The sequence below is a fragment of the Citrus clementina genome, unplaced genomic scaffold (assembly GCF_000493195.1).
Source record: "Citrus clementina cultivar Clemenules unplaced genomic scaffold, Citrus_clementina_v1.0 scaffold_4, whole genome shotgun sequence".
Lineage (NCBI taxonomy): Eukaryota > Viridiplantae > Streptophyta > Magnoliopsida > Sapindales > Rutaceae > Citrus > Citrus x clementina.
In genome coordinates this window covers 18,038,881-18,051,796 of record NW_006262274.1, presented here as the reverse complement: position 1 = coordinate 18,051,796, position 12,916 = coordinate 18,038,881, and the positions used below count along the sequence as shown (strand labels likewise).

Sequence of the window (12,916 nt, the reverse complement as noted above, 5' to 3'; positions counted from 1 at the left end):
CTAATTTGAGTAGTTGGGACTGTTGTATGACTTGTTCTTAAATAAAAATTATTTTCATTGTTAAATTTTTTGTATCTTTCAATTTTCAATGACTTTATCACTCTTATAATTCTTCTACAATCTCCATATCGAAAGCAATTTAGATTTATTGCAAATAGATGTAGACAGTTAAAACCCTAAAATTAACAATTTAATTAATTTTTAAAAATATTGTTTACTAAAATTGTTCAGAGTTACTACTCACGCTCACTGTTTGCAGTTACTGTTCACTATTATTGTTCATCCGCATTAAAAATATTATTTTTTTAAAATAAAATAAATTGTAGAAATTAAACAACACGGATATTTTTACATGGTTTGGACTAATCAATCCTACATTTATGAGGTCACGCCCCGATATAAAGCAATTCACTAAGTTGAGATGTTACAACCTATGGATTTACCAAACTTAAGACTCTCACTTACAATTTATCACCATACAGCTTACTCAACCATAGTTTAAATCTGTTTTTCTTGAATAATTGCTACCTCTCTTGATCCACGATCCTCAAGGCACTTCGCAAAGTGATTAATAACAATTTTTTAATTCTTTAATGTCTAGTGATCTAAGATCCACATAGACTCTCCACATAGATGAAAAGAAATAGTTTCATTACAAGACTTTGAATGAAGAAGATAGGAAAACAAATCAACACAACGTTATGCACCAAATCCGGATTCTCTAAGGAGGAGGCCGAATTTTGCTTCCCTGCTTTATGCTTTGTGTTGTACTCTTTCAATTATTAAATACCTCTCTTTATATAAGCACTAGAGTTTCACAAAAATTGCAAGTCTTAAAAAACTTGGATTCTTTCCAAATAAGAGTTTATTTTCTCTTATAATTCCTATGAATCTGAATAGGAATAAATATGATATTCTTGCCTTGCTTGTCTCCCAAGAAATATCTAGAACATTTAATAAACTTATTGTTTGAACCAGCTTCTTACTTTAAATAAATCTTAAACACTAATTATAGAATTCCGTTATTAATTGACTTGCTAAATTTGACATCTAATAAAACTAGGAAACAAATAATCATAATAAATTAGAATATCATTTAATTAGGGAATTAATTTAATTAATTGCTATTACAAGATATGCAATAAATAAAATCCTAATTTAACTAGACTTGCTATAAGATACCAATTCCATAAATAATGGACTTAATGCATATCTCTATCATTCTCTTCAAACTTTGTTACTCCACGAAACTCAAGAACACTAGCTAGCGTCCCAAAAATAACAATAATCAATAATGTGAAAAAAAGTTAGATTTAGGAATTAAAAACTTTAAAGTTAAATATATTTATGATTAAAATTTTTATGTTATTTTTTTGATTAAAATAAAAAATATAAATAATTAAAATAGAGAATGTGGGTTGGTGGATACCCGCGCTGGTACCCAACAAATTTTTTCTTAATACCAAACCAATCCGTAACCCGCAGTGGATTTAAGTTGAAATACCAAACTTATCCGCAACCCACAAAATTACCTGCAGCGGGAGGGTTTTTGCTGGTAGGTTTGTGGGTAATTTTGCTATCCCTAAACAAGGTAGAGATTTTATGAAATTAATAAATGGGCGTCAACAGTCTGACTCTTATGATCTTCTTTTGAATCCTTGAGGACCCAATGAAAATATAAATTAATAAGTACTCAAATATAAAATTATTAATTTATTTAACATATAAAATTCATATTATTAAGAAGTTTTTTTATTGACAACCTCAATTTTTTTAATTAAACTATTTTCCAAACTATGCATCTAATGATTTGATACTAAAAATCGATGTATTTATGGGTTTATGTTCAATAACTTTATACAGCTGAAATATTTTATCTTCTAGGCTATTGAATTTTAAAAGTATGTGCGTCAATTTTATGTCTACATATAATGTACTTACGTTAATTTTTTAGGTTACTATGTAGATGTTCTAACATTTATTAATATCTTTTGGATATACATGACAACTTTTGAAATTCATACATAAATCTTGGTTAAAGGAGCAGTACACATACTAAGATGACACAAGTAATTTAAATATAAAACTCTTCATAAATTAGCAAACATTTATTTTCTGATAAATTAATAAATTATTTATTTATGGATAAACAAATATTCTCGCTAAGATAATCTTTTTTCTTTTACATTCCAACAATTTTATTTTATAGAGGTTTTCTGTATCATGCGTTTAATTGCTTAACGGTTCGAAAACTTGATAATGTTGAAACTCATTTTACCTAGAGGCCTGATTTAAACATTTATTTCTCATAGAACTCAACCGACATGATAATTTCTGTGACACACGATCCGTTTCGATAATTCCTCAAGTTGCGGCACTCAACCCGCAGCTTGCTAACAAGCAAGGTTTGATTTCTCTCAAGTTAGCTCACATGATGATATTTGCTGTTGAATCTGAGTTCAGAAGACGTGTTGAATTGCTCGTTATATCAAGCGCTAGATTTCAGTTATCAGTCTAACAATGGCGAAGCTTCCGACGGATATAAACATGGACATATTAAGCCGACTATCTGTTAAGTGTCTGCTGCGCTTCAAGTGCGTGTCGAAGTCATTCTGTAGCTTAATCGACAGCCAGGAATTCATTAAGATCCATCTCAAACGCTCCATTGAAACCAGCTCCAATCTCAGCCTCATTCTTTCAGGTACACCAGCTTCCATCTTACCCTCATCATGTTACTGGGACGGTAAAATCTTCTCCGCAAGCTTGGATTCTTTGAATCTTGGTCTAGAACTTGATCACCCTTTTAAGAATTGCAAAGGAGAGACTCTAATGATTGATTCTTGCAATGGATTAATTGCTCTGCAAAATGATGAAAATGACATAGCTTTGTGGAATCCAGCAACCAAGGAACATGTAATGTTACCCGAGTTTTGGAGTGATTTGAAAGATAATGTTTATGTGGTTTTTGATGGGTTTGGTTATGATGCTGTTAATGATGACTACAAAGTTGTTAGACTTATACAATTTGGTAGAGAATGTTAGGAAATTGGTGGGTGAAGCAGACACGCAGCTAAAATAAAATTGGAAGAAAATAAAGAACAAGCACACTAGAGAATACCAGAAATTACGTGGTTCGGCTTTTAGCCTACATCCACGGGCGAAGACAGAAGGAAAATATTTTACTAGTGAAAAGGAGTTACAAGTATTGTAGTATTTTAGCTCACTTCCCAAAAACCCCAATACACCCAAACTCTCTCAATCACTATAACAAGAGCTTATAAATGCAAGCTCTTGAACTCTCCTTCAACTCCCTAAATTGCTCTCTAAAAATGGAATGAATAAGCTCTTCATTTGCACTTGTATTTATAGCAAAATGATGGCCAAGAAAGTCAAAGCCGTGGGTATCAAAATCTTCTTCAAAACCGTGTTCATCAAAGCTTGGTGGGTGAAAACCGTGTTCCATCTTCAAAGCCATGTGCCACCATTCTTTGTTTATGTAAAGCTTCTAGATGCAGCTTCTAGATACAGCCGATATTGACATTCTCCCACTTGGAGATTAGATTGAGAATCAATCAATCTCCACACCATCCTTTCTGCTTCGCCATAATCATGTTGCTTACGTTTCTGCTAGGCCACAAGAGAATCTACTCCAGACAAACTTATCAGTATTTATCGGCTTGGTCAAAACATCTGCTAAGTTCTCTTTGGTATGGATTTTCTGCAAATCCACACTTCCATCTTCCATTACTTCACGAACGAAGTGATACTAAACTCCTATGTGCTTTGTCTTGGAATGAAAAGCTGGATTCCTTGCAATGTGCAAGGTACTCTGACTGTCACAAAACACAGGAATTTTCTGTTGTTTGTGCCCGAGCTCCTCCAATAATCTTTGTATCCAAATAGCTTTCTTGCAAGCTTGTGTAGCTGCCATGTATTCTGCTTCTGTTGTAGATAATGCCACAACGGTCTGCAGTTTCGAAACCCAGCTTACAGCTGCTCCCGCAAGTGCAAACACATAACCAGTAGTTGATTTCCTTTTATCAAGGTCTCCTGCAAAATCTAAATCCACATAGTCCCTGACAGTAAACTCTGATCCTCCATAACATAATGCAACATCTGAGGTTCCTCTGATGTATCTCAGAATCCTCTTCACAGCTATTAAATGCTCTCCACTAGGATTCGCCGTGTATCGACTGACTGCTCCCACTGCTTGTGCAATGTCCGATCTTGTACATATAATAGCGAACATTAAACTTCCCACTGCTGATGCATACGGTACTCGAGACATCTCCTTCCTCTCCGCTTCATTGCTAGGACACATACTTGAGGATAATTTGAAATTAACAGGAAGTGGGGTAGAAATTGACTTATAATCTTGCATGTTAAAGCGTCGCATGATTTTCTTCAAGTAATTCTTTTGCGAAAGCCAAATCTTCTTATTATTTCTGTCTCGGTGAATTTGCATCCCTAGAATCTTATTTGCTGGTCCCAAGCCCTTCATTTCAAACTCCCTAGCCAACTGTGCCTTCAATTCTTGGATTCGATCTTTGTTGGGACCTGCTACCAACATGTCATCCACATACAACAGCAAAATGATGAAATCATTATCTTCAAACCTCTTGTAATATGCACAATGGTCTGAACTGAGTCTGTTGTATCCAAGGCTCATAATGAAGGAATCAAATCTCTTATACCAACACATCGGCGCCTGTTTGAGACCGTATAGAGATTTGTTCAACTTGCAAACCAAGTTCTCCTTTCCTGTTTCTGCAAAACCTTTTAGTTGGAGCATAGATATTTTTTCTTCAAGTTCTCCATGAAGAAATGTGGTTTTCACATCTAACTGCTCTAGATGTAGGTCAAATATAGCACACATTGTCAAGACTATTCTGACTGTTGTGAGTCGAATCACAGGCGAAAATATCTCGTTGAAGTCAATGCCTTCTTTCTGAGCATATCCTTTCACCACCAATCTTGCACGATACCGCTCCACTTGGTCATTGCCATCACGCTTGATCTTGTAGACCCATTTGTTTCCAATGGCTTTTCTTCCACGTGGTAGTGGTACAAGTTCCCATGTCTTGTTTTTGTGTAGAGCTTCAATTTCTTCCTGCATTGCTGTCATCCACAAAGCAATATCTGAGCTTTCTAAAGCTTCATGGAAAGTTAATGGCTCTCCATCCTCCGTTAGAAGACAGTATGCAACGTTGATCTCTGTGACATACTCCGAGTGCCATGTTGGTGGTCGTCTCTTACGAGTTGACCGACGAACTTCTGTAGCCTCGGACTCGACTGGTTCTTGTTCCTCGTTCTCTGGTGCTGCTTCAGAAGAATCTGAATCTTCTAGATTATTTTCCACATATACTGGCACGATCTCTGACTTTTCTTTTGTAGTGCCATCATCCTCATCTCTCCTTTGCAGTTGATCTTCTACAAAGATAACATCTCTGCTGATGACGATCTTGTGGGCAGTGGGGTCCCACAGACGATACCCCTTTACTCCATCAGCATACCCCAAGAAGATACATCTTCTAGATTTTGGATCCAGCTTTGTTCTTTCTTGGGCATTGTACATCACGTACACAAGACATCCAAATGCATGTAGGTAAGAATAATCAGCTGGCATTCCAATCCACATCTTCATTGCTGTCTTTAGCCCAATAGCTGTAGATGGCGATCGATTTACTATATAACAGGCAGTTTTGGCTGCTTCTGCCCAGAATGAATTGGGTAGGCCAGCAGTTCTCAACATAGCTCTTATTCTTTCTGTAAGAGTTCTGTTCATCCGCTCTGCCACTCTATTTTGTTGAGGAGTGTATGCCACCGTGAACTGCCTCTGAATACCTTCTTGTTTACATAAAGCAAGAAACTCGCTGTTTGTATATTCTCCACCATTGTCTGTCCTCAAGCACTTGATCTTTTTACCAGATTCAAGTTCCACCCGCGCTTTGTATTCTTTAAACACAGGAAATACATCTGACTTTTTCTTAATTGGATACACCCAACATCTTCTGGAATAATCATCAATGAAAGTCACCGTGTACTTTGCACCTCCCATGGATATATCCGGCGATTCCCAAACATCAGAATGAATCAAGTCTAGAATGCATTTACTTCTAGCAATAGATCTACTGAATTTTAATCTATGCTGCTTACTTGTAACACAATGCTCGCAAAATGGTAAACTTACCGATTTGAGCCCCGGAAACAATTTTCGTTCAGAGAGAATCTTCAAACCTTGTTATGACATGTGACCAAGTTTGAGATGCCACATCATCGTTAACTCTTCTCCATTTGATGCGACACACGCATCAGCCTCTTGTAGTGTTTCTCCTTTAAGCATGTATAAATTAGCACCGATCTTTTCTGCCTTCATCAATACAAGCGTGCCTTTAACAATCTTCATAATTCCATTCTCCACAGGAGTTTTGTACCCATGACTATCCATTTGTCCCAAAGACAATAGATTTTTCTTCAGGCCGTTGACATGTCGTACTTCCCCAATTGTACGAATTGTACCATCAAACATTTTTATTTTGATAGTACCAATACCAGCGATCTCTAAGGCATGATCATTACCCATATATACAGATCCTCCTGAGATAAGTTCATATGTGTGGAACCATTCTCTTCGAGAGGTCATGTACCAAGTAGCTCCTGAGTCTATAAGTCAGACATCAGACAATCGTTTTCTGCCTTCTGAAACAGTTGTTTCCTCGCTGTAGAGTATTTCGCCATCATCCAAGGTACTTGCTACACATCCCTGAGCATTTGATGACTCAGGTTCTTTGCCCTCCCTTTTCTTCTGGTTACTCCAACACTCTTTCTTGACGTGCCCTTTCTTGCCACAGTTGTAGCATTTAACATTCTTCTTACTTCTGGATTTTGATCTACCATGATTTTGACTCCCACTGGGGCCACGTTCCATTGATCTCCCTCTCGTCACCGATAGCGCTTCTGCTTGCTGCGAACTTGCTTGTCTGTTTTCCTTATTTTTCCGCCTGCTCTCCTCATTTAATACGGAGGCTGCAACATCGTCGAAAACTAGACTCTCCACTGGATTGTTGTTCGTCGGGTTGATGATGAGTTGATCATACGAATCTGGTAGACTTTGAAGTAGAAGCTCTGCACGTTCATTTTCCTCTATATTATGACCCAACGTTGTGAGTTGTGAAAATAGAGTCTTCAATGTGTTGATGTGGTCGGTCACCATTGTAGATTCCGTCATTCGAAGAGTATAGAGTTTTCTCTTCAATAAGATTTTGTTGTGTAATGACTTGGCCTCATACAATTTTGTGAGTGTTGAGTGTTAGAAAATGCATATTTATAAAGGAGAAAACCGTCATTTTACATTTCAAGTCTTACTAACAACCCTTACTTTTATGTATTTAACCTTCTTGTGATTTAATTACATGTGTTTTATTTTAATTAAGTATTTTATGTATTTTAGGGGCATTATAGTCATTTCACAATAAAGGAGAGATCAGACGGCAAAACGGACATCACTTTTGAACTCAGGACAGTCGAAAACCTTAGGAGGAGCATAAAAGGAAAAATGGCACTATTCATATGTACGGTACTATTCACGTGTACGGTACTAACTACGTTACTGTTCACATAGACGGATCGATGACGTGGCATTGACCGATGATGTGGCATTGACTGATGAGGTGTCACGATCCTGTTGGGCTAAAATTCTTATGTACTGTTGATGGTGACGTGGCAGCATATCAGTGGATGAAAAATCTCGCGTACGGTACATGCATCACACAGGATTATTTTCAACCAAACCGCGTTACTGTTCATCCGAGTCAAACCGCGTTACTGTTCATCCGAGTCAAACCGTGTTACTGTTCATCCGCGTGGTCAAACCGTGGACTGTTGACTGATGACGTGGCGCAATCCTGAGCGTCCAAACTGTTTTTAATCCGATGGCCATGATTTACTCCATGTATCTATAAAAAGGGGGCCTCCCCCCCCCCTAATTTGATATCTCTGAATCCATTTTTGGACTCCATTTTCTGTAATTCCCTCTCCATCTTGTATTTTCTTCGTATTTTAATAAATTTCAATTTTGCCCCTAGTTCAATTATGAGTGGCTAATTTTCTTTCAAGCTTGGGTTGAAGGTGAAGTCTCAACATGTGTCATGGGCTTAATTTGGTAAATTTATTTTCTCTTCCCCTCTAGTTTTTGTGGATGTTTTGACTTCTCGTCGACAAATAATACTAATCTTGTCTAGTACCGCCTTGGTTTCACCGGCCCTCTAGTACAAGGTTATTATTATTTGGCACGATAAGCCCTTAGCATCATATTGATTAGAGTGTGGTTCATGAGGTGTGGATTCCCCCCTCATGATTTAATTGGCATTAATACGGATTATTTAGCCCATGATGCATGTTGATACGGATCCAGATACCCAAGTACGTCATTTTAATAGAATTTTCTTCAATTTATTCTCGCCATTTCAATTCCAAATTTAGAATTTATTCTCGCCATTTTAATTTAAGTTTTAGCATATTCCAAATCATTTCCACCATAAATCCAACAACCCATTTACAAAATTAATTCTACACACAATTAAAATCCACCTCCTCGTGGGATCGACACTCGTCACCATTAGTCTATACTACAATAGATTCGTGCGCTTGCGAGTACATTAAAATTTGCACAACAGTGAGAGTATCCCATATTTCCTTCGCCGTATTTTTCTCTGCCACACTAGATAATACTCCATCCGCAAGTGCCAAGTGTAGATCAGAAATGGCGTTGCCGTCTACCTTGTTCCATTTGTCATCAGTTATCTCCATGGGCCTTTCTCCAATTGCTGCCAAACAATTATTTTTCCTCAATACAGCTTTCATCTTCATTTTCCACAACGAAAAATTATTTCCGTTAAACTTCTCAATTTCATACTTTGCCGCCATTTTGTTGATAAATACTGCACACAAGCTAGTATATCACCTTGAATAGTTGTGAGTATGTGTGAGAATGCACACCAGGAAAGTTCCCAGGAAAGACTAGAGGGGTCACAATGGTCCCACTTAAAACCCAGACTCCTTAAGCTCTTATCGCCTTTGTGACAAAACTTTCCTAGACATGTACAAAACCACAGTTACTTTATTCACACCACTATTCCCTGCTTTGCACCGCCAAATTCTTGGATCGCTTCCACCGTTTCAGGTGAATAGTACCGTATATGTGAATAATACCATATACGTGAATAGTACCGTCTATGTGATTAAAACCATATACGTGAACAGTACCGTATACGTGAATAGTATCGTATACGTGTACAGTGCCGTATACGTGAATAGTACCCCTTACGTGAACAGTTCCTGACTCCAAAAAATACAATCAATAGCTCTGATACCACTGTTAGGAAATTGGTGGGTGAAGCAGACATGCAGCTAAAATAAAATTGGAAGAAAATAAAGAACAAGCACACTAGAGGACACCAGAAATTACGTGGTTCGGCTTTTAGCCTACATCCACGGGCGAAGACAGAAGGAAAATATTTTACTAGTGAAAAGGAGTTACAAGTATTGTAGTATTTTAGCTCACTTCCCAAAAACCCCAATACACCCAAACTCTCTCAATCACTATAACAAGAGCTTATAAATGCAAGCTCTTGAACTCTCCCTCAACTCCCTAAATTGCTCTCTAAAAATGGAATGAATAAGCTCTTCATTTGCACTAGTATTTATAGCAAAATGATGGCCAAGAAAGTCAAAGCCGTGGGTATCAAAATCTTCTTCAAAACCGTGTTCATCAAAGCTTGGTGGGTGAAAACCGTGTTCCATCTTCAAAGCCATGTGCCACCATTCTTTGTTTATGTAAAGCTTCTAGATGCAGCCGATATTGACAGAGAAAGTGTCGAATATACTGAAGTTGATGTTTATAGTTTGAGAACTAATTCTTCGAGACGGATCAGAGTCGACGCCCTTGGAATGGTACATTTGCGGATGGTCATGTGCATTGGTTGGTCACGAACAATCCTGAAGATGATATTGCAAATCTGATTGTCGCGTTTGATCTAAAAAGTGAGGAATTTCACGAAGTGCCACTGCCTCATCTAGAGAATAGAAACGAAGTACTTGTTATGTTTGTGGGTACTCTTAGTGGACGTCTCTATTTCTGTTGCTTGTATGATCATTCACGACCTGTCAATGTGTGGGTAATGAAGGAATCTTGGACAGAAGCTTTTTCTGTTCCCCGGAGAGTTGGCGATTATGTGAAACCATTGGCTTATTCAAAGAGCGGAGGCAAAATTTTAATGGATAATTGTGAATATGCTGAAGATGAAGATGATATAGATATATGGGAACTTTTTTGGTATGACCTACAAAATCAGAGAGCTGCTGCGGATCAAGTGACGATTCACGGTGTGCCGCAAGGTTGTCGTGATACAATTGTTTGTGTAGATAGTCCTGTTTCACTAGCTGCTTATGCAGGAAGCGGCGTGGCAGGCAGAGAAGGAAGAATGAGTTAGAAGAGGTAAAACAACGTGAAGCTATAATATTTTTGTTGAAGCAAGTACAATACTTAATCGCTTGAATGCTAGTCCCTTTAGTTTTCATGATTATGGCTTCACTCTATCTCGCAACATAATCTAGGCTAAGGTTGTTTAACTTTTATTTTTCTCACTATTGAAGCGGATACTTAAATGACTTTCTCATATGGTCTATACTATTGAGCCCTTCTGAAATCATAGAGAGATAAGTATTGTCTTGAGTAGACTGATTATGATTTGTCCCTGTACATACTACATTCTTTGCAGCGCTTACTTATAGACTGATGGTTAATATTGCTTCAAAATGGAATAAGACCATGAAACATAGTGAATAATTGTTCAATCTAACACACGTAGGACATCTTGTGGAGTTAAAATAATCTGATTTTTTTTCTAATACTTTTATATATTCTGAGGTTATATGTATTTGTCTGACGTTTTTCGGTTTTTCAGGTTTAGGATGGCTATTGGATTGGGAAACTTGGCTAGTCGTTGGAAAGTCTGGTGGTTATGATGGCCATTGAAAATGTTTCATCAATACTTTTTGCGGCACACATCAAAGTTATGCTCGTTGAAAGCTAGATTCTGTCATATCATCTCTTCGTTGCGTAGATAGTTTTAAAAGCTTTTACTTGCAAACAGAGTTGTGAAAGTACTTTTGAAAAACGCTTGTTATTTTCTTGGATTGACATGCTTGTATGATTCACTGTGGACTACTACTGATTCAGTGATGAATTTAAAAAGGTTGTCTTTCAGGTTAAATTTTGCTCAACCCCCATTTAAATCGTCGTTCATCAAATTCCCCTCAGAATTTTGGGAAGTCATTATGGAACCCCATTCCGTTAGTTTGACCTTTAAGTTGATGGTTGAGCATAGTTAACTGATGAATATTCCTGTTTGCTTCTGATGTAATCTAACAGTACTTAAAAGGCAAAAGTGCCTTCAACTTCTGTGTGTGTGTGCATATATGTGCATAGCTATATATATATATTTATAGAATTTGAAGCTGGTGAACCGAAACCACACTAGTGAAATCAAATAACTTGAGAGAATTTCATTCATGAAAAGGTAATAATGTATATATAATAGAATAAAACTTCATTAATTAATCTGAACTTCTACTAATTGAAAAGATCTAAATTAACAAGAGCAAAACAAAGCTCATTAATATTTTTGTGACGTCTTCTGAAAGCATAGAGTTGCACCATGGTTCCATCTTGAAGAGCATTCTCAGAGTCGCCCACAACTTGTTTATGCCAAGTTCCACGCCATGTTCCACTGAGATTATAAGTGGAGGCGTTGTTCATGTGCCCCTTCCTTAATGTCACATTCGTCACCTTACTCACGCATGGGTGGATCAATCTAACCTTGTGTATCGGTTGGTTCCTATCAACAAGTAACTCCTCCTCCTCCGCCTCAAGGAAATCATTCATTATCTGTCCTTCTGGTATAGAGAATCGATCGTATTGGCTTCCTGTATCACTTTGTGTCAATTTTTTCTGAATGACCAGCACAACATTTGACCCACCCATTCCCCTTATCCTGTTCCTGAAACTTGCCGGCAATTCAGGAACCACTATTTGTGCTGTTGCTGAGGCACCGTTTTGATTGTCGACCATCATCATTCTATGATTAATAGACACAAACGATTCGAGGAAATCAAACAAAGATATTCAAGAAAGCTTTACCGTTAATGTTGTGGCCATCCCTTTTTTGAAGTATATATAGAGTTGGTTAATCCTAGGCCTTATGAGAAAAGGATTAACTAATATCGTAGTCCTTGTAGGATATTAGTTAATCCTCGTATTTCCGATAGTGTAGCTAGAGATTTCCGAGCAATTAATCCGAGAATTAGTTTGATTGATTACCTGGCCGCCTAAAACTTTATTTCCTGTAGGGCGTTTTAGAATAATTAGGAAACTAATTTGAAGTACCCACGTAAAACAAGAATTAATTTATTTATTTGTTTATTTAGTTTTCTCAAGTTTTTGGATGCCCACCTCACTTAGGATTAAGAAGAATCAAAGAATTATGCGTAAATTTGTTGAAATTGGTCATTTTTAAGGAATATTAAAAATAAAAATAAAACTCCTACAAGAACGAGAGAATAAAAATCAGTGAGAAACGTGTTAACTTATTAAAGAACGAGAGAATAAAATTCCTACAAGAGCGAGAGAATAAAATTCCTACAAGAGCGAGAGAATAAATGTCAGTGAGAAAGACGTTAGCTTACTAAAGATCGTTATCCGTAATACATTGGTCTGTTATCTTTTATAATCTCTTGTTCTGCTTCTCTTCTTGGTCTACGTTAGCTCCTTTTCAGATACTAATGAAGTGAAGTTGGGTCTGTACTACGAGTCTTTGCTTCGATTTAGTGCAATTCCATTATCAATTACTTGGTTAAA

At 37.1% G+C, this 12,916-nt stretch overlaps 1 pseudogene; it reads left to right on the top strand.

The window, feature by feature from the left end:
* The first annotated feature begins 2,518 nt into the window (after positions 1-2,518).
* LOC18044599 lies at positions 2,519-11,251 on the top strand (annotated as a pseudogene).
* Positions 11,252-12,916: the final 1,665 nt, after the last annotated feature.